General features: G+C 44.5%; 1 protein-coding gene across 3 annotated transcripts in view; it reads right to left on the bottom strand.

Annotated features, from left to right (window-relative positions):
• Positions 1 to 26,414, bottom strand: part of ZFPM1 (zinc finger protein, FOG family member 1) — a 157,553-nt gene that overhangs the window by 36,344 nt on the left and 94,795 nt on the right. The window contains exon 1 of one of the 3 annotated variants that reach the window (XM_060787915.2): positions 12,516 to 12,717. The exons of 1 other annotated variant lie outside the window; for it this stretch is intronic. The gene's annotated coding sequence lies outside the window, so the exon portion shown is untranslated. Of the gene's footprint in view, positions 1 to 12,157; positions 12,368 to 12,515; positions 12,718 to 26,414 lie in introns of those variants that run through there. One more of the 3 variants, XM_060787916.2, reaches the window with a different exon arrangement.

The raw sequence follows: 26,414 nt of genomic DNA, 5'->3' as shown, positions 1-26,414 counted from the left end.
AGAAGAGGATGAAGAGAAGAAGACAAAGAAGATGAAGAGGAGGAGGAGGAGGAGGAGCTCATTTCTTCATATACAAGCTCTAAAGAACTTGAGCTCTTTCCAAAGAAAGGTCAAGCAGAGAAACCAAAAAAGGACTGATTTCCTTATTCCCTATTTTGGGAAGGAGAGGGGGAATATCCCCCTGATTTCCTGACCGCTGCTCATCCTTCCAAACCGGCTTCCTTGGGGCAATGCCTACTTTGCCAAGTCCTGGCCTTCCTGCCAAGGAGCCCCCTTGGTGCCCAGAGGCCATCCTCTCTTTTCCTCTCTCTCTCTCTCTCTCTCTCTCTTTCTGCCTGGTCCTCCTCCTCTTCCTGCGTTTCTTGCCGGCTAATCAGTTGCGTTTGGGTCAGGAGACCATGTCTCTGCGATAAGAGCCTTTGCCTGACACTTTCCATGTCAGAGCACTCCATCTTGTGTGTATCTATCCCCACCAGAGGAAAACACGCAGGCCCTGATAAGCAGAGGAGAGGAGGAGGAGGAGGAGGCAAACCGTTCCAGGACTAAAATAGGGCAAGCCAACTATCCCCTTTCACCCTCCCTTGGCTGTCATAAAATCATACAATCATACTTTTGGAAGAGGCCTCCAAGGGCTATCTAGCCTGACCCCATTTTGCCAGGCAGGAAAACACAATTCAATCCCTCCCGACAGATGGCCATCCGGCCTCCGGAGAAGTGGACACCCAGGTAGCAGCATATGTTGAACAGCGTAACCATCAAGAAAGCACTGCACTGTGTACAAGTAAATAAGCATAGTATTTTGGTTTTTTCTTCCCATAGACAAAGGTTCAGGTCTTCCTTGAGTCTCATTGGATACTCCACAATTTAATGCTGTAATGGAGGGATTTATTCTGCACATAATGTGCCTCACATAGAAAACAACACTTGGAGCAGTGTTTTCATGAAATCACCTGTTATGGCTATCACATAAATAGCCATCTTTGCCTTTCTGTGTTAAGAGATTAAGTTCATCTCATTCATTTCTCACCAACGATGCATTAGAGTATGCAAGGGCCTTCACGTTGCCTGTCGACTTATGGCAAACATATTAAGTTTGAAAGGATTGCTTAGGCAAGAAAGACTCAAGAGGTGGATTTGCTGGTTCCTTCCTCTGAAATATCACCTGCTATTCATTGGCGGTCTCCCACCCAAGTCCTAACCAGGGCTGACCATGCTTAGCATTCAAGACCGGATGTGATTTGGTGCTTTTAGGGTATTTAGACTACCCTGTCTTTGTATATCCCATTAAGTCTATTGACTTACGGCGACCTCATGCATTTAATAGGGTTTTCTTGGGCGTGGAGGTGGTTTGGACAATTCCTTCCTCTGAAAGCAGCTGGGATTCAACTTTAGTCTCCCATCCGATGACTTTATGGTATTGAGACCTCTGTATATAATTATGCATATAATGATAATATAGTACTAGTACCCAGAGGTGGTTTTTCCAATTCGTTCCTCTGAAACCAGCTAGGATTAATTGGCAGCCTCCCATCCGAGTCCTAACCAGGGATGACCCTACTTAGCACCTAAACTCAAGCTAAGTGTATATGTGTCCTGTTGACATATAACAACCCCATGCATTTAATAGGATTTTCTTGAGCAAGGAAGACTCAGAGGTGGCTTGGACAGGTGGGATCTATCAATGGCCTCCCATCCGAGTCCTAACCAGGGCCGACCCTGCTTAGCATCCAAACCCAAGCCAGGTGTGTGTGTTCACCCTGTTGACATATAGCAACCCCATGTGTTTAATAGGGTTTTCTTGGGCAAGGAAGACACAGAGGTGGCTTGGACAGGTGGGATCCATCAGCAACCTCCCATCCAAGCCCTAACCAGGGCCAACCCTACTTAGCACCCAAACTCAAACTAGATGTGTATGTGTCCTGTTGACATATAGCAACCTCATGCATTTAATAGGATTTTCTAGGGCAAGAACGACTCAGAGGTGGCTTGGACAGGTGGGATCCATCGGTGGCCTCCCACCCAAGTCCTTACCAGGGTCAACCCTGCTTAGCATCTAAACTCAAGCTAGGTGCATATGTACCCTGTTGACATATAGCAACCCCATGCGTTTAATAGGATTTTCTTGGGCAAGGACGACTTGGACAGGTGGGATCCATCAGCAACCTCCCATCCAAGTCCTAACCAGGGCCAACCCTGCTTAGCATCCAAACTCAAGCCAGGTGTGTATGTGCCCTGTTGACGTATAGCAACCCCATGCGTTTAATAGGATTTTCTTGGGCAAGGAAGACTCAGAGGTGGCTTGGACAGGTGGGATCCATCGATGGCCTCCCACCCAAGTCCTAACCAAGGCCAACCCTACTTAGCATTCAAACTCAAGCTAGGTGTGTATGTGCCCTGCTGACATATAGCAACTCCGTGCATTTAATAGGATTTTCTTTAGCAAAGAAGACTCAGAGGGGGCTTGGACAGGTGGGATCCATCAGTGGCCTCCCATCCAAGCCCAAACCAGGGTCGACCCTACTTAGCACTCAAACTCAAACTAGATGTGTATGTGTCCTGTTGACATATAGCAACCTCATGCATTTAATAGGGTTTTCTTTGGCAAGGAAGACTCAGAGGTGGCTTGGACAGGTGGAATCCATTGGTGGCTTCCCATCCAAGTCCTAACCAGGGCCAACCCTACTTAGCATTCAAACTCAAGCTATGTGTGTATGTGTCCTGTTGACATATAGCAACCCCATGCGTTTATAGGATTTTCTTGGGCAAGGAAGACTCAGAACTTGCTTGGACAGGTGAGATCCATCAGTGGCCTCCCATCCAAGCCCCAACCGGGGCTGACCCTTCTTAGCGGCCAAGACTGGACAGGCTTCGGCGCCTTTTAGGGCATTCCAGTCCTGTGTTCCTAATGGAAAACAGTCCAAGAACAGAAACTCCGATGACGCGCCTATTAATCAAAGCCCGGCCCAGTCCGGCTAATGGCTGGAGCCAATCTCTCCGATTATCGCAGGGAACAAAGTCCGTCTCTCGGTGGTGTTTGCGCGGCGGGCACAGGCTCTCCTTTTCTCTCTTTCTCTCTCTCTGCCGCCTCGCTGCCCCTAATCTTGGATCATTGGTGGTGCCGGGCTTGTTTCACCACCCTGCAGGTTAATACAATTCCGCCCTTATCTTATCTCCCCATCGGTTTCCTGGCAAAGACGGCATCCGATTGGCTCCCACCAGCCAGCTGGCCGGGAAGTTATCGGAATCGCGCTTATCGCCGGGATCATTAACCAAATGGGGCCGGTATCGGGCCTGCTTTTGCGCCTGTGATAATAAAGTCACCAAAAAAGAGAAAAGGAATAAAGAGGGAGGGAAACAAAGCGTCGGAAGAAAGAAAGGTATAGAACTCCCTTGGGCGCCTTCTCAATCACCGAGTACGGATTGGGGGCACAAAGGTGGGATGCAGGGAGAAGGAACGGCTCAGATTTGCCGTTGTTTCCATATCAGACCTTGATTAAGAAAATCCACCTCGGTTTCTAGTCCAAACTTTAGAGGAGCTCTCCAAAATGGATCATCATTTCTCGGCACCTTCTCAATCACTGAGTACAGATTGGGGGCACAAAGGTGGGATGCGGGAAGAAGGAACGGCTCAGATTTCCCATCGTTTCCATATCAGACCTTGATTAAGAGAATCCGCTTTGGTTTCTAGTCCAAACTTCAAAGGAGCTGTCCAAGGTGCATCGTCATTTCTCGGCACCTTCTCAATCACTGAGTACAGATTAGGGGCACAAAGGTGGGATGCGGGGAGAAGGAACGGCTCAGATTTGTCGTCATTTCCATATCAGATATTGGTTAGGAGTATGCGGCTCCGGTTTCTAGTCTGGACTTCATAGGAGATGTCCAAGATTCATCATTTCTCGGCACCTTCTCAATCACTGAGTATGGATTGGGGGCACAAAAGTGGGATGCGGGAGAAGGAATGGCTCAGATTTGCCGTCGTTTCCATATCAGAAGTTGGCTAGGTTTTGGTTTCTACTCCGAACTGTTTTGGTTTCTAGTCCGAACTTTAGAGGATCTGTCCAAGATGCATCTTCATTTCTTGGCACCTTCTCAATCATCGAGTATTGATTGGAGGCACAAAGGTGGGATGCGGGGAGAAGGAATGGCTCAGATTTCCCATCGTTTCCATATCGGACCTTGATTAAGAGAATCCACTTTGGTTTCTAGTCCAAACTTTAGAGGAGCTGTCCAAGGTGCACCATCATTTCTCAGCACCTTCTCCGAGGTGCTGAGAGTACAGATTAGGGGCAGAAAAGTGGGAAGTGGGAGTACCGAGTACAGATTAGGGGCAGAAAAGTGGGATGCGGGGAGAAGGAACGGCTCAGATTTGTCATCATTTCCATATCAGATGCTGGTTAAGAGCATCCGCTCCGGTTTCTAGTATGAACTTCATAGGAGCTGTCCAACATGTATCATCATTTCTCGACACCTTCTCAATCACTGAGTAAGGATTGGGAGCACAAAGGTAGGATGCTGGGAGAAGGAACGGCTCAGATTTGTCGTCATTTCCATATCAGATGTTGGTTAGGAGTATCCGCTCCGGTTTCTAATCTGAACTTCATAGGAGCTGTCCAAGAAGTATCATCATTTCTCGACACCTTATCAATCACTGAGTAAGGATTGGGGGCACAAAGGTGGGATGCTGGGAGAAAGAACAGCTCAGATTTGCCATCTTTTCCATTAGATGTTGGTTAAGTGAATCCGCTTTGGTTTCTTGTCCGAACTTCAGAGGAGCTGTCCAATATGCTTTCATATTGGGAACCTGCCCCAAGGAAGCCGGTCTAATGGGGCTCTCCAAAGTCCTGAATGTTTCCGGAACTGATAGTGATGGGTTTTAGTCCGAACTTTAAAGCCCCTCCTCTCTCCATTCAATTAATGTTGAATGAATGCAGTTGGATACTACTTGAACTGCCATGTCTCAAGGCTATATAGAATCCGGGAGATGTAGTATGAGGAGGCACCTGCATTTCTTGGCAGAGCAGGCTCGAAACCTAATAATAATAATAATAATAATAATAATAATAATAATACTTTATTTGTACCCCGCTACCATCTCCCCAAGGGACTCAGTGCGGCTTACATGAGGCCAAGCCCACAACACATCAATAAACAAAACATTGTTTATTGATAATAAAACAATCAATACAATACAATTCATATAAACATAACAAAAATAATCAATAAACAATCAACAGTGACATGGAAACATGTTAAAAACCGATGGCTGGGCCAAATGTAATAGATTAAAATTAAAATAATGCTGACGTGACGTGAGCATTTTCAGAGAAAATTGAGGGAATGCAGTTAGTCCTAGATCAATGGTAAAGAGCATTTTGAGGGCATGTTGCAGAGAGTTTCCTTATTCTGGGAAGGCGCACTGGAACAACCACGTTTTCAGGCTCCTCCTAAAGACTGCCAAAGTTGGGGCATGTCTAATGTCCCTGGGAAGTGAGTTCCAAAGTCGAGGGGCCACCACTGAGAAGGCCCTCTCCCTCATCCTCATCAATCACGCCTGCAAAACTACAACTCCCATTATTACATAGCATTGAGCCACGGCAGTGAAAAAGCAGTATCAAACTCCATTCACTCTACAGTGTAAACAGCCTTCTAGTATTGTCAGATATTGGCTGCTGGGAGTTGTAGTTCAATTGCACTTGGAGGATGATGTGTTTGCAATCCCTGGATTGGAATAAGTGAACATGAATGAAAACTCAACATCGGAATGGCATGAAATGAAACTGTGTTGGTTCAAACATAAAGGGTATATTTTGAAAATGCAATGGCAAAACCGTTGAAATGCTAAGAGTATTTCTAGCCACTTTGGGTCTCTTTTTGGAGAGAAAAAGTGGGACGTCAGTAGTAATAATATCAACAATAACAGCAGCAGCAATAACAACAACAATGCAAAGGCAAAGCTTCCCTCTTCAGCTCGAAATTAAACTTTCCAATGTATGCAAACTGTGTTCTACTATATATAAATGCAAGTATTCCAAAATCCGAAATAAGAAACTTCTGTTCTCAAGATAAGAGATGCTCAACCTTTATAAGTAAGAGCGATGCTTAAGGAGAAGGTGTTCTAAGTTTTCAGAACAGAGAAAACCTACAAAAACACACAAATCCTACAAAAGCAATAATGCGGAATCCGGCATGGCAATATATGACTCTCACTTAAGAGAAGAAAGAGGCATGATGATGAAGATGATGATGAAGAACAAGATAATAGGATGATGGTCATTATAATGATGATATAATAATAGGATGAAGATGATAATGAGATGATGATGATGATGTAAAAATGAGATGATGATAATAATATTGGGATGACAGTCATGATGATGACAATAATAATAATGGGGTGATGATGGTGGTAATAATAATAATAATAATAATAATAATAATAATAATAATAATCCAGATAAGACAGAGGCACTCCTGATCAGTCGAAAGGCCGAACAGGGTATAGGGTTACAGCCTGTGTTAGACGGGGTTACACTCCCCCTGAAGACGCAGGTTCGCAGCTTGGGTGTGATCCTGGACTCTTCGCTAAGCTTGGAACCCCAAGTTTCGGCGGTGTCCAGGGGAGCATTTGCACAACTCAAACTTGTGCGCCAGTTGCGCCCGTACCTTGGGAAGTCTGACTTGGCCACGGTAGTCCACGCTCTGGTTACATCTCGGATTGATTACTGCAACATGCTCTACGTGGGGTTGCCCTTGAAGACTGCCCGGAAGCTTCAGATGGTCCAGCGCTCGGCGGCCAGGTTGCTAACGGGAGCGGCACTCAGGGAGCATACCACTCCTCTGCTGAACCAGCTCCACTGGCTGCCAATCCGCTACCGGGCACAATTCAAGGTGCTGGCTTTAGCCTATAAAGCCCTAAACGGTTCTGGCCCTGCTTACCTCTCCGAACGCATCTCCACCTATGAACCGACCAGAACATTAAGATCGTCTGGGGAGGCCCTGCTCTCGATCCCGCCTGCGTCACAGGCGCGCTTGGCGGGGACGAGAGACAGGGCCTTCTCAGTGGTGGCCCCTCGGCTATGGAATGCCCTACCGGCAGACATCAGGCAGGCACCTTCGCTGCTGACGTTTCGGAGAATGGTTAAGACCTGGCTTTATGAACAAGCGTTTGGTTAAGCAGTGCAACCAATCATAGGAAGACGGTAAATGGAACATAGGAATGGCACAAGGATTATGAGAACGGATCTGATTTCAACTGAGGCGTTATGTTATGTCTGTTTTGTTGATCTGTCTTGTTGATTGTTAACTGTTGTGGATTGATGCTGTTGATCCTGTTTGTTGCATTGTTATGTTTTAATTGCACTGACACTGTTTGATAATTGTACCATGTAAACCGCATTGAGTCGCCTGTTAAGGGCTGAAAAATGCGGTATAGAAATAAAGCAAATAAATAAATAAATAAATAAATAATATATGATGATTATTATGATGGTGATGATAATGATAATAAAGGGATGATGATGGTGATGTAATAATAATAATAATAATAATAATAATAATAATAATAATATATGATGATTATTATGATGGTGATGACAATGATAATAAAGGGATAATGGTGGTGCTGATGAAATAATAATAATAATAATAATAGAGTGATGGATATGGATTGTTGATGTTACAATCCCAGGTGACAGCAGCACTGTTTGTTTGTTTGTTTGTTTGTTTGTTTACAGTATTTATATTCCGCTCTTCTCACCGCACAGGGGACTCAGGGCGGATTACAATGTACACATATATGGCAAACATTCAATGCCAAAGACACACAACAGATATAGACAGACAGTCAGAAGCTATTTAACTTTTCTGGCCGCCAGGGGAGCTGTCGCTTTCATCATCCATCTGCGACACTGATGAAGTACTTCCCCATTCTCCACATGCTTTGCTGGAGTGCTTTGCTGGAATCTTTTTTATGGCCTCGTAAATTACTTAAATTAGCCTCCCCACATAGAGATGATCCTAATTTTCATACTTGACAGATGCAACTGTCTTTCGGGATGCAAAGGTCGACAACAAGCTACACAATTGATCGGAAGCTCACTCCGACCTGGGCTGGCTTCGAACTCATGACCTTTCGGTCAGAAGTGATCTTAATGCAGCTGACACTCAGCCAGCTGGGCCACAGTCCCGGTGCATTGATGAGAAGCAACTGGAAAAGCTGACACGATATGAGAATTCAAAGATCGAACTGCAAAGACTCTGGCACAAGCTAGTCAGGGTTGTTCAGTGGTGATTGGAACACTGGGCTCAGTGCCTCAAGACCTTGGTCTGCACTTAAGCACAATCAGCGCTGACAAAATCACCATATGTCAGCTGCAAAAGGCCACCCTGCTCGAATTGGCACGCATTATTTGCCGATACATCACACAGTCCTAGACACTTAGGAAGTGTCTAGAATGTGATCTAATACAAAAGCCAGCAGAAGGATCAAGTTTGCTGTGTACTAATCTTGTTGTGCATCGAATAATAATAACAACAATAACAATAACAATAATAATAATGGCGTAATGATGGTGATAATGATAATGATAATGATAATGATAATAATAATAATTGGAGGATGATTATAATGATGGTGGTAAAAATAATAAGATGCAATGATAAGGATGATGGTGACGATATTAATAATGGGATGCTGATGGTGTTGATGATATAATAATAATAATAATAATAATAATAATAATAGGATGATGATGATAATAATAATAGGTGACGATAATGATGATAGTGATGATTATGATAATAATGAAGGAATGCTGATGATATGATAATAATAATAATAATAAGAAGAAGAAGAAGAAGAAGAATAAGAATAATAGGGTGATGATAATAATAATTGGATGAGGATGATAATGATGTTGATGGTGATACTACTACTACTACTACTACTACTACTACTAATAATAATAATGGGATGCTGATTATGCTTTTTTTTGTCATGTCAGGAGCAAGTCGCTTCTGGTGTGAGAGAGTTGGCTGTCTGCAAGGACATTGCCCCGGGGACGCCTGGATGATTTGATGTTTTTATCATCCTTGTGGGAGGCTTCTCTCATGTCCCCGCATGAGGAGCTGGAGCTGATAGAGGGAGCTCATCCGCCTCTCCCCGGATTTGAACCTGTAACCTGTCGGTCTTCAGTCCTGCCGGCACAGGGCCTCGGCCACTGCGCCACCGGGGGCTCGCTGATTATGCTAATGATGTAATAATAACAATAATGGGATAATGATGGTAGCAGTAGTAGTAGTAGTAGTAGTAGTAATAATAATAATAATAATAGCAAGATATGATGATAATGATAATGATGGTGATAATAATAATAATAATAATAATAATAATAATGGGATGCTGATGGTATTGATGATAATAATAATGGGATGATGGTGGTAGTGGTAGTAATAATAAGATGTGATGATAATGATGATAATAATGATGGGATGCTGATGGTGGTGATGATGTAATAATAATAATAATAATAATAATAATAATAATAATAATAGGATGATAATGTGAAGATGATGATGGCGATGATAATAATGATAGTAATAATAATAACGGGAGGATGATGTGATGATGTTTATAATAACGATTATGATATTTTATTTTGTTACTTTATGTATTTTGTTGTGATGTAATTTTTCTGTTGTTTTGTATCTAATTATGCTGTATTGTTTTTGGGCTCATGTTAGCAGCCCCGAGTCCCCCTTCGGTGAGATCGAGGCGGGTTTTAAATAAAGTTTATTATTATTACTATATGATGATGACAGTGATGCTAATAATGGGATGGTGGTGGTGATATTATTAACAACAACAACAACAACAACAGGGTTCTCCGCCTGTTTATTAAAAGTCACTTTTCTTTTTGAGAAGCTTGCAAACTCGAGGCAAAGAAGGAATCTATCAGAGAGAGAGGGAAAAAAAGAGAGGCAAAGCCAGCCCTGACAACTCAACTAGCAAAAGATGGAGAGGATAAGATGGAGGGGCCGATTGGGGAAGAGTTTTAAAGCGGCGTACAAGCCCCACGCCTTCGCTCTTCACCTTCCCGCACAAAAGGAAATCTCTCCAAAGGGGCTAAGGAGATTATCCCCTCTTTACCGGCGTGAGCGCGCAAGCAACAGAGGAAAATCAGGGCCAGCGATGGGAGTAATAAGGCAAGATGAAGACCTGGGCGTTTGGCACAATCAACCATCTCAACTGAAGCAGTGTCTTCCCAAATTAGGGGCACATCCACACCAGACATGGGCCAACTTGGGCCCTCCAGGAATTGTGGGAGTTGCAGTCCAAAACACCTGGAGAACACAAGTTGGCCCATGCTTACTGTAGGCTCATATAATGCATTCTAACTGTATTGAGTTGCGTTATACAGGTCTATACTGACCATACAATGCATTAGCTGTAATCTTTTGGAAATCAGCAGTGTAAATGCACCTCCTTTAGTCTCCTGAAACAGAATTCATTTATTCAACAATGTAGATTCACCCTCAGGCTGTATCTATATTGCCATATAATGCAAAATGCATTATATGATTAGTATAGAGAGCCATATAACTGCTTTGAACTGCTTGACATGGCTCGACATTGACCGTATAACGCATTATACGGCAGAGTAGATACTCCTGAAATGGCATTCAAGCGAAGACTGGATGTATTTATTCCACAAAGGAGATGCACCCTTATGCCCCTTCTACGCTACCATATAATCCAGATTATCAAGCAGATACTCCATATTATCTGCGTTGAACGGGGTTATCTGAGTCTAGACTGCCAGATAACCCAATTCAAAGCAGATACTCTGGATTTTATATGGCACTGTAGAAGGGCCGTAGGTCTCCCGAAACTGCATTAAATTGACAATGTAAATGCACCTTTAGGACTCCTGGAAATGCATTCTTTCCACAGTACAAACACTCCTTTAAAGCTCCTGAAACAGCATTAATTCCATAGTGTATATGTACCCTTAGTACCCTGAAATTGCATTGAATCCACAGTGTAGATGCACTCTTGGTATCCTGAAACTATATCAAATCCAGGGTGTAAACACACCTTTTAAGACCCTTAGAAATGCATTCATTCACAGTGTGCTTCCTTATGTCTCCTGAAACTGCATTAAATCCACCTTGTAGATGCACCCTTAATATCCTAACACTGTATGAACTCCACCGTGTAGATGCACCCTTAGTATCCTGAACCTGCATTAAATCCATTGTGAAGATGGACCCTTACTATTCGGAAGCTGCGCTGAATCCACTGTGTAGATGCACCCTTAGTATCCTAAAACTACATTAAATCCATCGTGTAGATGCACCATTACTATCCTGAAACTATATGAACTTCACCATGTAGATGCACCCTAAGGATCCTGAAACTGCATTAAATCCATCATGTAGATGCACCCTTACTATCCTGAAACTGTATGAACTTCACCATGTAGATGCACCCTTAGTATCCTGAAACTGCATTAAATCAACAGTGTAGATGCATTCTTAATGTAATGAACCTGCATTAAATCCACTATGTAGATGCACCCTACTATCCTGAAACTGTATGAACTCCACCATGTAGATGCACCCTAAGTATCCTGAAACTGCATTAAATCCACTGTGTAGATGCACCCTTAGTATCCTGAACCTGTATTAAATCCACCGTGTAGATGCACCCTTACTATTCTGAAACTACATTAAATCGACAGTGTAGATGCATTCTTAATGTAATGAGACTGCATTAAATCCAGAGTGTAAAGACACCTTTTAAGACTCCTGGAAATGCATTCATTCCATAGTGAGCTCCCTTAATTAAGTCTCTTGAAACTGCATTCATTCCACAGTGCAGATGCACCTTTACGTCTCCTGAAATTGCATTAAATCCATGCACAGTCTCCTGAAATTGCATTAGATTGACAATATAGATGCACCCTCTGCTAGCCGTGTCTTGGAGGCACACCTGAGCAAAGGCTCAGGTGTTCCTCTAGGCTGTCCAGGGAGAAAGAGGCGTTTCTGGTTGAGCAACATGGCGGGAGGAGAGTGCCACCAAACAGGTAGGCAGGTAACCAGGTGACCCCTCCCCTCCTCCTCCTCCCCCCGCCATTTTCCGATCTCTACCCCTCACCTTGGCCTCTGGGCCACCATTTTCTCCAGGTGCCCTCCACGGAGAGGTGCCGAGATGCACTCTCTTTCTGACATGGCACCTGTGCCACCAAATGCACCTTTTCTGGACACCTGTGGGTCCTGACCGGCACCCCTTGGACCCCTGACCCGGCCTGTACCTCCTTCCTTTCATGTGCCACGTGCCCCACATCCTCCTCCTCCTCCTCCCCATTTCAACCGCTTATAGCCGGCTATCGGGGATTTCTCCCCTCCTATCGCAGCCCAGCATCGCCTGGGAAGGTATTGATTTTTTGACACAGTTAACAACAGCAAATCTTTATCGCCGCAAACCCTGACCCCATTAATGGAGGAGCTCTTACCAAGGCTGCCGAGCGATGGCGGCGGGCGAAAGTTACCCGCCGCCTCCTTCTCCAGCGTGGCATTGGCCTCCGAAACCAGTTCGGGCCAAGGGTCAGTGGCAACCGGAGGAAAGGGCAACAGGGGAGGTTTGCACCGAGAATCGCAGAGCTGGGAGACACCCCAAAGGCCATCTGATCCTATTCTGATATGCAGAAAGATACAGCCGCGTTGGACTTTTGAGCTGCTGCATCACACTCCTGGCTCACGTTTAGGTTGTGATACAATCACAGAATTGGATGGGATTCCAAAGGCCATCCAATCCAATCCCATTCTGCTATGCTGGAAAAACACAATTGCATTGGTCCTTTTTGCTACTGTGTTACACTACTGACTCATGTTTAACTTGTGATACAATCACAGAGTTGGATTAGACTCCAAGAGCCATCCAATCCAATATGCAGGAAAACACAATTGCATTGGCTTTTAAAGCTGCTGCATCACACTGTTGGCTCATGTTCACCTTATGATAGTATCACAGAGTTGGATGAGACTCCAATTGCCATTACATGCAATCCCGTGCTGCTATTCAGGAAAACACAATCACATTGGTTTTTTAAGCTGCTGCATCACACTGTTGGCTCATGTTTAGCTTGTGATAGTATCACAACTCCAAGAGCCATTCCATGCAATCCTGTTCTGCTATGCAGGAAAAGACAATCACATTGGCCTTTTGAGCCGCTGTATCACTCCAAAGGTCATCTAAAGACTCCAAAGGCCATCCAATCCAAACCCATTCTGCTCTTGGGGAAGCCATTCTGCTAGGACTCAATGGAGCCTTCATTTCAAATGTTAGGACAGGAGATTCCACCTGAACCTTTTTTTGTCATGTCAGGAGCGACTTGAGAAACTGCAAGTCGCTTCTGGTGTGAGAGAATTGGCCGTCTGCAGAGAGAATTGGATGTTGACCAGGGGACACCCGGATGTTTTGATGTTTTGCCCTCGCATGGAGAGCTGGAGCTGATAGAGGGAGCTCATCCGCCTCTCCCCTGGATTTGAACCTGCGACCTGTCGGTCTTCAGTCCTGCTGTCACAGGGATTTAACCCACTGCGCCACCGGGGGCTCCTACCTGAACATTAAGAAGAACTGACTGTAAGGAGAGCTGTTCAGCAGTGGAACTCACTGCCTCTGAGTGCAGTGGAAGCTCTTTCCAAAGAGGTTTTTAAACAGAGGCTAGGTGGCTATCTCCTGAGGGTGCTTCGAATGTACTTTTCCTGCCTGTCAGAAGGGGGTTGGATTAGATGGTCCATGCAGTCTTTTCCAACTATATTATTATTGTTGTTGTTGTTGTTGTTGTTGTTACTAATAATACTACTACTGGATGGTCATCTGTTGGGAGGATTTGATTGTGCTTTTCCTGCCTTCAGAAGAGGGTTGGACTATATGGCCCATGCAGTCTCTTCCAACAACATCATCATCATCATTATTACTACTACTATTATTACTACTACTACTACTAATACTACTACTGGATGGCCATCAGACGTGTGGGCTTTGCTTGTGCTTTTCCTGCCTGTCAGAAGAGGGTTGGACTATATGGCCCATGTAGTCTCTTCCAACACCATCATCATCATCATCATCATCATCATCATCATCACTACTGCTACTACTACTACTACTATTATTATTACTATTACTGAAAGGCCATCTGTTGGGAGGGCTTTGATTGTGCTTTTCCTGCCTTTCAGATGAGAGTTGGACTATATGACCCATGCAGTCTCTTCCATCATCATCATCATCATCATCATCAGCAGCAGCAGCATCATCACTATTACTACTGGATGGCCATCTGTTGAGAGGGCTTCGATTGTGCTTTTCCCACCTTTCAGAAGGGGGTTGGACTATACGGCCCATGCAATCTCTTCCAATACCGTTATTATTATTATTATTATTATTATTATTACTACTACTATTATTATTACTACTACTACTACTAATACTACTAATAACACTGGATGGTCATCTGTCAGGAGGGCTTTGATTGTGCTTTTCCTGCCTTTCAGAAGGGGGTTGGACTAGATGGCCCATGCAGCTTCTTCCTCCATCATCATCATCATCATCATCATCATCATCATCATCATCATCATAATTGAGGCTGGATGGCTATCTGTAGGGGCTGCTATGATTGTGCTTTTGCTGCACGGCAGAAAGAAGGTGGTTGGACTAGATGGCCTTTGGGGTGTCTCATCCAACTATATGATTCTATGGTGCATGGCCTGTCCAAACCAAAGGCCCCGACCCCTTGCTTTTCTTGCACTGGGTCCAATTCATGTCTCCTTCCTGCTTTCCCACCCCACAAACCCTTGGCGAGAGCATTTCTCATAAGAGAAAGGGAGCTCTGCAAGCGATAGCATCGGCTCCAAAGAGAAGGGACAAAAGGGAGACGGGCCTTTGGAGGGCCTGATGATATCCTGGCGCATTCAGGCCTCGAATGAACCGCGATGATCCTATCTCTCCCGGCTGCTGGGGCTTGGCTTATTGTGTCTAATGAAAGGGACGGGGCTCCTTTTGCATGGGCCTTTCTTCTGTGTTTACATTGTTCCTCCTCCCCCAATTCGTCCTCCCTTCAAGTGGTCCTCCTTCAGCCTCCGGGTTGCAAATGCAGGGCTTCCCCAGGAATAGAAGCCAAAGCTGTTCAATCCAGAGGTTTGCACAAAGTCCAGACCTGGGCCATAGAAACACAGGACAGGTTGGATGCCCCTTATATACAAATGATCCAAATATTGTCCATTTGGGTGGCAACAAGAGGGGTTACTTCGCTTCCTCATTTACCCAAATGTATTATTATTATTATGAACTAGGAGTATATGACAAATGCATAACATCCTTTGGACAGAAGTCCATCACCCAACAGGATTCAACTGTTGTCTAGAGTTTGCTTGGGCCACATTGGACAAAGTATTGTCTTCTCCAGGCATTTTCTAGGTCCTCCAGCATGATCCTATGGTATTCTTGAACCAGATGTATTTGATTTCAATACGATTTACTACTATATTGTCAATGTATCTGCGCAAAGTCAAAAAATCTTATTGCCAAAGTACTACAATATCTTGGGGGGGGGGGGGGAGTAATGTTCCCTTTTTTGGAATCTAACGCCGAGTTTTCAACAATTATAATAGACAGAAGATTCTGGGGGCTGCAGTCCAAAAGGAAGGAAGGAAGGAATTAAGGAAGGAAGGAAGGAAGGATGGATGGAAAGAAGGAAGGAAGGAAGGAAGGAAGGAAGGAAGGAAGGAAGGAAGGAAGGAAGGGAGGAAGGGGGAGAAAGGGAGGGAGGGAAGGAAGGAAGAGGGAGAGCGGGAGGGGAGGGAGGAAGAGGGAGGGAAAGAAGGGAGTGGAGGGAAGGAGGAAGGGAGGGAGGGAGGGAGGGAGGGAGGGAGGAAGGGGGAGGGAAAGGAAGGGGGAGGGAAGGAAGGAAGGAAGGAAGGAAGGAAGGAAGGAAGGAAGGGAGGGAGGGAGGGAGGATGGGAGGGAGGGAGGGGGAGGGAAAGAAGGGAGAGGGAGGGAAGGAGGGAGGGAGGGAGGAAGGAAGGAAGGAAGGGGGGGAGGGGGAGGGAAAGAAGGGAGAGGGAGGGAAGGAAGGAGGGAGGGAGGAAGGAAGGAAGGAAGGAAGGAAGGAAGGGGGAGGGAAAGGAAGGAAGAGGGAGGGAGGGAGGGAGGGAGGGAAGGAAGGAAGGAAGGAAGGAAGGATGGATGGAAAGAAGGAAGGAAGGAAGGAAGGAAGGAAGGAAGGAAGGAAGGAAGGGAGGAAGGGGGAGAAAGGGAGGGAGGGAAGGAAGGAAGAGGGAGAGCGGGAGGGGAGGGAGGAAGAGGGAGGGAAAGAAGGGAGTGGAGGGAAGGAGGAAGGGAGGGAGGGAGGGAGGGAGGAAGGGGGAGGGAAAGGAAGGGGGAGGGAAGGAAGGAAGGAAGGAAGGAAGGAAGGAAGGAAGGAAGGAAGGGAGGGAGGGAGGGAGGATGGGAGGGAGGGAGGGGGAGGGAAAGAAGGGAGAGGGAGGGAAGGAGGGAGGGAGGGAGGAAGGAAGGAAGGAAGGGGGGGAGGGGGAGGGAAAGAAGGGAGAGGGAGGGAAGGAAGGAGGGAGGGAGGAAGGAAGGAAGGAAGGAAGGAAGGAAGGAAGGGGGAGGGAAAGGAAGGAAGAGGGAGGGAGGGAGGGAGGGAGGGAGGGAAGGAAGGAAGGAAGGAAGGAAGGGGGAGGGAAAGAGGAAGGAAGGGGGAGGGAGGAAGGAAGAGGGAGGGAAGGAAGGGAGGAAAGAAAAAATGAAGGGAGAGGGAGAGAGGGAGCGAGGGAAGGAAAGAAGGAAGGGAGGGAGGGGGAGAGAAGGAAGGGAGGGAGGGAGGAAAGAAAAGAAGGAAGGAAGAGGAAGGGACAGAAGAAAGGAAGGAAAAAAGGAAAGAAGGAAGAGGGAGGGAGGGAAAGAAGGAAGGAAGGACGAAATAAAGATGGGAAGAGATGGGTAAGAAATAAAATTATTATTATTATTATTATTATTATTATTATTATTATTATTACTACTACTATTTGAAATATAACAAGATTAGTACACAGCAAACCAGATCACTCTGCTGGCTGTTGTATTGGATCACACGTCGGACACTTCCCAAATCTCTAGGACTGTGTGATGTATCAGCAAATAATGCATGCAGATCCGAGTAGGGTGGCCATTTGCAGCTGACAGATGCCAATTTTGTCAGCGCCAATTGTGTTTAAGTGTAGGCCAAGGTCTTTAGGCACTGCACGCAGTGTGCCGATCACCACTGGGACCCCCCTGACTGGCTTGTGCCAGAGTCTTTGCAGTTTGATCTTTAAATCCTCATATCGTGTCAGCTTTTCCAGTTTTTTCGCTTCAATCTTGCTGTCACCTATTATTATTATTATTATTATTATTACTATTAGTATTATTATGTTTTCAAGGATATTCAGCTTAACTCTTCCCTTTATAATGTATTAGGGAATCAGAGCATGGAAACATTCCCCATTATTTTCCAAAATCATTGATAGCTATGGAGAGGATACATAGGCAGATAGGGGATTCTGGGTGCTGCAATACAAACAAAGGGGATGCTTTCAGGGATGTTTGGCTTAACCCTTCCCTCTTAAAAATATAGGTATATAGAGCATGGAGATGTTCCAAAATCAATGATAAACACAGAAATGATAAATAGATAGATAGATAGATAGATAGGGGATCCTGGTTGCTGCAGTCCAAAAAAAGCGAACCTTTTAAGGGATGTTCAGCCTAACACTTCCTTCTTAAGATAGAGACAAGCAGAGCATGAAAATATTTTAAAATCAATGACAGATACAGAAATGATAGATAGATAGGTAGATAGATAGATAGATAGATAAGAGATTCTGGGTGCTGCAATCCCAAAAATGGGGGTGCTTTCAGGGATATTTAGCCTAACTCTTTCCTCTTAATATATAGACAAGCAGACCATGGAACTATTCCAAAATGCATAAAGGATAGACAGATAGATATATAGATAGGGGCTGCTAGGTTCTGCAATACCCCCCAAAATATGTTTTTGGGGGTTTGGTTCTCGGCACATGGAGACTGCTCAGATCCCAGCATGCATTGCAAAAAAACAAAAACCCAACCCCTCCGCTTCTGCAAAGTTAATCTAAAACAAATAGGGCTATCTGGTGCAAAACTCTGCTCAGAGTGATAAAGAGAAATAGCTGGAATAATTTTCCCCCTCCGCACCCACACATACCAATGTGAAGGGGAAGAAATACAAAATAATTGGGAGAAGGATCGGGGCCAGCCTTGCCCTGTCCATCAGAACCAGTAACAATAAAACTTCAGCCTGGGAGAGATTACTCAGACAGGGCAGAAGAAAGAAAGAAAGAAAGAAAGAAAGAAAGAAAGAAAGAAAGAAAGAAAGAAAGAAAGGAAGGAAGGAAGGAAGGAAGGAAGGAAAGAAAAAAAGAAAGAAAGAGAAAAAGAAGGAAAGAGAGAAAGAAGGAAAAGAAAGAAAGAAAAAAGGAAAGAATGAAGGAAGGAAAGAAGGAAAGAAAGAAAGAAAGAAAAAAGGAAGGAAGGAAGGAAGAAAAGAAAGAAAGAGAGAGAAAGAAAGAAAGAAAGAAACAAGGAAGAAAAGAAAGAAAGAGCGAGAGAGAGAAGAATAAAAGAAAGAAAGAAAGAAAGAAAGAGAGAAAGAGAAAAAGAAGGGAAGAGAGAAGGAAGGAAGGAAGGAAGGAAGGAAGGAAGGAAGGAAGGAAGGAAGGAAAGAGAGAGAAAGAAAGAAAGAAAGAAAGAAAGAAGAAAGAAAAGAAAAAGAGATAAGAGAGAGAGAGAAAGAAGGAAGGAAGGAAAAAGAAGAAAAGAAAGAGAGAGAAGGAAAGAAAGAAAGAAGGAAAGAAGGAAAGGGGGAGTGGGGAAAAAGAAAGAGGAAAAGGGAGGGAGGGATGTTTTAATTAGATAGAACACTACCAACTCTCATTTACTATCACTGCAACTTGGAAACATTTTCTTTTTTGGAAGGACTACAACTCCAGCACCCCAAAGTGAATGCTGGGAATTGCAGTCGAAAACACTGCTCTGGGAAAAGCAAGAGTGTGCTGTTTGAATTCGATAGCAACAATCTGACAATATCCCTTGTCCTTTGCAGCTCTTGGAGAAGGACAACAACTCCCTGCATCCCCAAAGGGAATGCTGGGAGTTGCAGTTGGAGATATTGCCAAGGTATCTGCATTTCTTGCCTTCCTTCAAGCCATTTTCCAATGCATGCCATTTGCCCCAAGGGAGACAACTGTTGTGCCTTCTGACCTTTAAACAGAAAGCAAGGAGTGGGGCGTTTGTTGGGCCCATCAGCCTTCCGTGAAGCCAGTAATTAATGACCAAAGCGCTGTCTCCAAAAGACAAAAGGGAAATAAAAAGTGACAAACAGCCCCGCATAAAAAGGGCCCTCCGTGCATTTGAATATTTGATGGGGTGCGGAAATAAAGTGAGCCATAAAAAGGGAAATAGGGCGATAAAACACAAGGACCCAGTTACAGGTTGGCAAGGCAGCCTTGCAATTACCTCTGCCTGGATTTTAAAGCAGGTTGATTAGGTATTCCAAAGGCCCCTCCGATCAGGCTGATGAAGCAGCCAAGGAATGGATGGGGGGACGATGGGCTTGGCAGTTTGATCTATCTGTGCGGCCTCCGCATCTGTCATCGGACGGAGGTGCCGCCATGGAGGACCGCTTGCTAATCCCATCACATCCAACCTAGCGCAGGCCTGAGTGCAGATCAGGACAAAGAGGAAATATTGAAACCATGGGGATTTTTGGAAAATTTGGAAATATCGAAAGCATAGCCCAGGTGTCAGAGGGGTCACTGCCCCCTCTTCCTTCCTTCCTTCCTTCCTTCCTTCCTTCCTTCCTTCCTTCCTTCCTTCCTCCTTTCCTTCCTTTATTCTTTTCCTCCTTCTTTCCTTCCTTCCTTCTTTCTGCCCCTCCTTCTTTCCCTCCTTCTTTCCTTCACTCCTTCTTTCTTAGCTTCCTTCTTTCCCTCTTTTCTTTCTTTCCCCCTTGTCCTTCTTTCTTTATCTTCCTTCCTTCCTTCCTTCCTTCCTTATTTCTTTCCCTCCTTTTTTCCTCCTTTCTTTCCCTTATTCCTTCCTTCCTTCCTCTTCTTATTTCCTTCTTTCCCTTCTTCTTTCCTTCCCTTTTCCTTCTTTATTTACCTTCTTCTTTCCTTCCTTCTTTCTTTCAACCTTTCCTTCCTTCCTTCCCACCTTCTTTTCTTACTTCTTTCTTTCCCTCCTTATTTCCTTCTTTCTTTATCTTCTTCTTTCCTTCCTTCCTTCCCCCTTCTTTCTTTCCATTCTTCTTTCCTTCCTTCTTTATTTACCTTCTTCTTTCCTTCCTTCCTTCTTTATTTACCTTCTTCTTTCCTTCCTTCTTTCGCCATTTATTTCCTTCTTTCCCTCCTTCTTTCTTTCCTTCTTTCCTTACTTCTTTCTTTCCCTCCTTATTTCCTTCTTTCTTTATCTTCTTCTTTCCTTCCTTCCATCTTTCCTTCTTTATTTACCGTCTTCTTTCCTTCCTTCTTTCTTTCACCATTTATTTCCTTCTTTCCCTCCATCTTTCTTTCCTTCTTTCCTTACTTCATTCATTCTTTCCCTCCTTCTTTATTTCCTTCTCTTCTTTCTTCCCTTCTTTCTTTCTTTTCCTATTTCTTTCCTACTCTCTTCATTCTTTCCTTCTTTCCTTCCTTCCTTCCTTCCTTCTTTTCTCCCTCTTTCCTTTCTCCTTCCCTTTCCCCTTACATTCCCTTCTTTTTCTGTTTCCTTCCTTCTTACCTTCCTTCCTTTCCCCCAGTGACATCACAGTGGACCACTTCACCCAGCCAATGTAGTGATGTCACAAAGGGCCACTTCACCTAGCAACATACATACATACATTCACAGATACTTTTTGCAGATTGTTGCATATATGTCCATCCCCATCATTGCCCTAGACGTAGTTAAAAAAACATGCTTAGGCATTTAGCATGATTCTGTAGGAGGGTCTACAGATCCCTGGAGGGGACTTGTAGTTCTCTAGCTATTTGCAGGCCCTCCTCCAACTGAATTTGGAGTCTGTAGGTCTTACAGCAAGCATGGGCCAACTTGGGCCCTCCAGGTGTTTTGGACTCCAACTCCCATAATTCCTAACAGCCTACCGGCTGTTAGGAATTATGGGAGTTGGAGTCCAAAACACCTGGAGGGCCCAAGTTGGCCTATGCCTGTCCTACAGCAGGATTCTATAGTCAAATCTCTGGCGAAAGACCTTCAAATGCCTAAAGAGACCATGGTATTTGGACATCAACATGGTTTCAAGTTCCTCCGCTCCATTCCCCGCGGATACGGAGGCCTCAATGTACATATATATATATCTTGGAGATGGGCCACGTCTGATGCGTAGATGCCTGGCCGGAAGGGAAAGCGGCCTGTTTTGCTGAGCCGCCCAAGAATCGCAAGGAGCGGAAGGAAAGGGAATGGGCAGCCACATCTGCAAACGCTCCCAAGTTGAGGATTATAGATTATAGCTATCAGCTATTTGCATATCAGAATTTTAAAGCAGCCGAGACCCTTCCAGCGAACAAGGTCAGCGGAAAGATTAAAAAGCGGGGAAGGGGAAAAAAAAAGATCCTCGCTCATATTTTCCTCTCCTTCCCTTGACTTTCTTGTTTCAGCCGAAGCAAGCGTCGTTGTCGTCGTCGCGTGGTACAAAAACGTGGCCGAGGCGCTTTTCCAACCCAAATTCGAGATGTCGTTTGCAAGGTCTTTTGCCTTTTCCGGCAAAGAGCACAAACTACAACTCCCAGGAGTTCACACCATTGGCGGAAGTAGCTTCGGCACCTTGGATGACACCTTTAAAATCTAAATTTCTGTCGGCCCTCCACATTTGCAGGTCTAAGTAAAGGTGAAAGTTTGGCATTCAAGTCTAGTCGTGTCCGACTCATCTCCATTTGTAAGCCAAAGAGCCGCCGTTGTCCTTAGACACCTCCAAGGTCATGTGGCTGGCATGACTGCATGGAGAGCCATTACCTTCCCGCCATACCTATTCATCTACTATTGACCTACCTATTGATCTACTCACACTTGCATGTTTTCGAACTGCTAGGTTGGCAGAAGCTGGGGCTGGCACGACAGCATGGAGAGCCATTACCTTCGTGCCGGTACTTATTGATCTACTATTGATCTACCTATTGATCTACTCACATTTGCATGTTTTTGAACTGCTAGGTTGGCAGAAGCTGGGGCTGCATAACTGCATGGAGAGCTGTTACCTTCCCGCCATACCTATTGATCTACTATTGATCTACCTATTGATCTACTCACATTTGCATGTTTTCGATCTGCTAGGTTGGCAGAAGCTGGGGCTGGCATGACTGCATGGAGAGCTGTTACCTTCCCACCGTACCTATTGATCTACTATTGATGTACCTATTGATCTAATCACATTTGCATGTTTTTGAACTGCTAGGTTGGCAGAGGCTGGGGCTGGCATGACTGCATGGAGAGCTGTTACCTTCCCACTGTACCTATTGATCTACTATTGACCTACCTATTGATCTACTCACATTTGCATGTTTTCAAACTGCTAGGTTGGCAGAGGCTGGGGCTGGCATGACTGCATGGAGAGCTGTTACCTTCCCGCTGTACCTATTGATCTACTATTGACCTACCTATTGATCTACTTACATTTGCATGTTTTTGAACTGCTAGGTTGGCAGAAGCTGGGGCTGGCATGACTGCATGGAGAGCCATTACATTCCCACCGGTACTCATTGATCTACTATTTATCTACCTTTTGATCTACTCACATTTGCATGTTTTTGAACTGCTAGGTTGCCAGAAGCTGGGGATGACAGCAGGAGCTCACCCCGCTCCCAAGATTCGAACTGCTGACATTCTGGTCAGCAAGTTCAGCAGTTGCGCCACCGGGGGCTCCAGATATAGATATGTATGTATATCCTGCTCCCTGGAATCAAACCACCAACCGTTTGGTCAGCAAGTTAATCAGGTCAGCGGTTTAATCTGCTGCGCCACCGGAGGGCCCTTTTGCAGGTCTAGCTTTGGAGAATTTGATTATTTGTGGATTTAATACTGGAAGTCGGTTACAGAATTGTGCTGGAGGACGTAGAGAAGTTTCCTTTTTATCAAAGTCCTCCATCTCGACTTGATGGTCAACGTCCACCAGATCTAGATATTCCTAAAGCTAGGAATATCTAGATCTCTCTAAGCTAGGGTTTCTCAAACTTTTTTGGCTGTGGAGCCCTTTGGGAAGCAAAAATTTCTTGTGGAGCCCCAAGAAAGGTTTATATATTATACTATATATAATGTATGTGTGTATGTAAACCGCTTTGAGTCCCCCCAGGGGTGAGAAAAGCGGCATATAAATACTATAAATAAATATGTATATGTATATGTGTGTATATATGTATATGTAGATATATATGCACACACATATATATACATACATACATACACACATATACATACAAATATATATACACCTACATATACATCTGGAGCCCCTGGTGGTGCAGCTGCTGAACTTGCTGACTGGAATGTCAGCAGTTCGCATCTGGGGAGCCAGGTGAGCTCCCACTGTCAGCTACAGCTTCTGCCAAGCTAGCAGTTTGAAAACATGCAAATGTGAGTAGATCAATAGGTACCTCTTTGGTGGGAAGCTAACGGCGCTCCGTGCAGTCATGTCGGCCAGATGACCTTGGAGGTGTCTATGGACAATGCCGGCTCTTCGGCCTAGAAATTGAGATGAGCACCAACCCCTAGAGTCGGACACGATTGGACTTAATGTCATGAGGAAACCTTTACCTTTTCCTCTATCTATCTATCTATCTGTCTATCTGTCTGTCTGTCTGTCTGTCTGTCTGTCTGTGTATGTATGTGTGTGTTTATGTGTGTATGTATGTATGCATGTATGTGTATGTATATGTATGTATGTATGCATGTGTATTTATATGTGTTTGTGTGTATGTGTGTGCGCGCGCGCACACACACACACACACACACACACACACACATATATATATATATATATATATATATCAGAAATGTTCTGGGACAGTGGCAGATGGATGGAGAGTGCTTGTGTGAACTAATTTACACAGTGCTATAGATAGATAGATAGATAGATAGACAGATAGATAGATGAAGAGCAATTTTAATCAACATAAACTTAACAGTATTAAGCACTCCCCAACAGGTGGCCATCCAGGCATAATAATAATAATAATAATAATAATAATAATAATAATAATAATATCCGATGTGTGATCCAATACAACAGCCAGCAGAATGATCTTGTCTGCTGTGGACTCATCTTGTTGTGTTTCTAATAATAATAATAATAATAATAATAATAATAATAATAATAATAATAATAGAATTGGAGGAGACCTCATGGGCCACCTAGTCCAACCCCCTGCCATGCAGGGAAAGCACAATCAAAGCATCCCTGACAGATGGCCATCTAGCCTTTGTATTGACAGTAGTGATAATAACAGTGGAAACCGCAGAGGCCATCAAGTCCAACCCCCTGCCATTCAGGGAAAGCACAATCAAAGCACCCCCAACAGATGGCGATCCAGTCTTTGTAATAATAGTAGAGATAATAATAGCAGAAACCCCAGAGGCCATCAAGTCCAACTCTTGTCTGCCATGCAGGGAAAGTATAGTCAAAGCACCCCCAGCAGATGGCCACCCAATCTTTGTAATAATAATAATAATAATAATAATAATAATAATAATAGCGAAAACCCCAGGGGCCATCCAGTCCAACCCCCTTCCGCCATGCAGGAAAAATACTATTAAAACACCCCCAACAGATGGCCACCCAGCCTTTGTAGAAGTAGTAGTAATACAAGAGTAGGAAGTGATCTCAAAGAGGGTCATCCAGTCCAGCCCCCAATCTGCCAGGCAGGAAGACACAACAAAAGCCCTCCTGACAGATGGCCACCCAGCCTCTTTTCATAATTCTCTTTCCATTGCTGTGGAATTTGAATGACTCTTAACCCTTTCCTACCCTTTCCTATAGCACACAGCAAACAAAAGGAATTGATCAGCAACCAAACAAGCGGTTTGGGAAGAATTCACCATGATTTAGAGGAGTTGTAGGTACTGGGATGTATAGTTCACCTGCAATCTAAGTACTGCACTCTGAACTCCACCAACGATGGACCTGGAACTAACTTGGCACACAGAATCCCTAAGACCAACAAAAAATACTGGAGGTATTTGGCAGGATGTATAGGAGTTGTAGTTCACCTACATCCAGAGTGCACTGTGAACCCAAACAAGGATGGATCTGGACCAAACTTGGCATGCATACCCAATATGCCTAAACTGGAATACTGGTAGGTTTTGAGGGGAATTGGCCTGGACATTCTGGAGTTGTAGGTACTGGGATTTATAGTTTGCCTGCAATCAAAGAGCACTCTGAACTCCGCGAAAGATAGCATTGGACCAAACTTGGCACACAGAGCCCCCATGACCAGCAAAAAATACTGGAGGTCTTTGGGAAAAATTCATCTTGATTTGGGGGAGTTGTAGTTCACCTACATCCAGAGAGCACTGTAAACCCAAAGAACAAAGATCTGGACCAAACTTGGCACACAAACTTGAAATTTGATTACTGGAGGGGTTTGGAGGCAACTGACCTTCCTTTCTGGGAGTTCTAGTTCACCCACAACCAGAGCGCACTATGAACCCAAACAATGATGGATTCTGGACCAAACTTGGCATGCAGACCTGATATGCCCAAATTTGAATACTGATGGATTTTGAGTGGAATTGGCCTGGACATTTTGGAGTTGTAGGTACTGGGATTTATGGTTCACCTGCAATCAATGAGCCCACTGAACTCCGCCAAAGATGGGATTGGATCAAACTTGGCACACAGAGGAGCAAAAAATCCTGGAGGTCTTTGGGGAAAATTCAAGATTTGGAGGAGTTGTAGTTCACCTACATCCAGAAAGCACTATGAACTTAAACACTAAAGGATCTGGACCAAATCTGGCACACATACCTGATATGCCTAAAATTGATTACTGGAGGGGTTTGGGCAGAACTGACCTTCCTTTCTGGGAGTTGTAGTTCACTCACAACCAGAATGATGGATGATGGACCTGGACCACATTTGGCACACAGAACCCCCATGAATAAACCAACCTACTGGAGGGGTTTGAGGGGATGGACTCACCCTAGTGGGAGTTGTAGTTCAGTGTGCCAGAGAGCACACTGAACCCTACCCATGATACATTTAGAGCAAACTTGTCCAACATCACAAATTTTAAGTACTGATGGAGTTTCTTGGAGTTGATCTAGCATGATGGGAGTTGTAGTTGACCCACAACCAGGAAAA

Source organism: Anolis sagrei, chromosome 8, assembly GCF_037176765.1.
Source record: "Anolis sagrei isolate rAnoSag1 chromosome 8, rAnoSag1.mat, whole genome shotgun sequence".
NCBI lineage: Eukaryota > Metazoa > Chordata > Lepidosauria > Squamata > Dactyloidae > Anolis > Anolis sagrei.
Note: the sequence above shows the minus strand (reverse complement) of the source record. Positions and strands in the feature narration are given on the sequence as shown.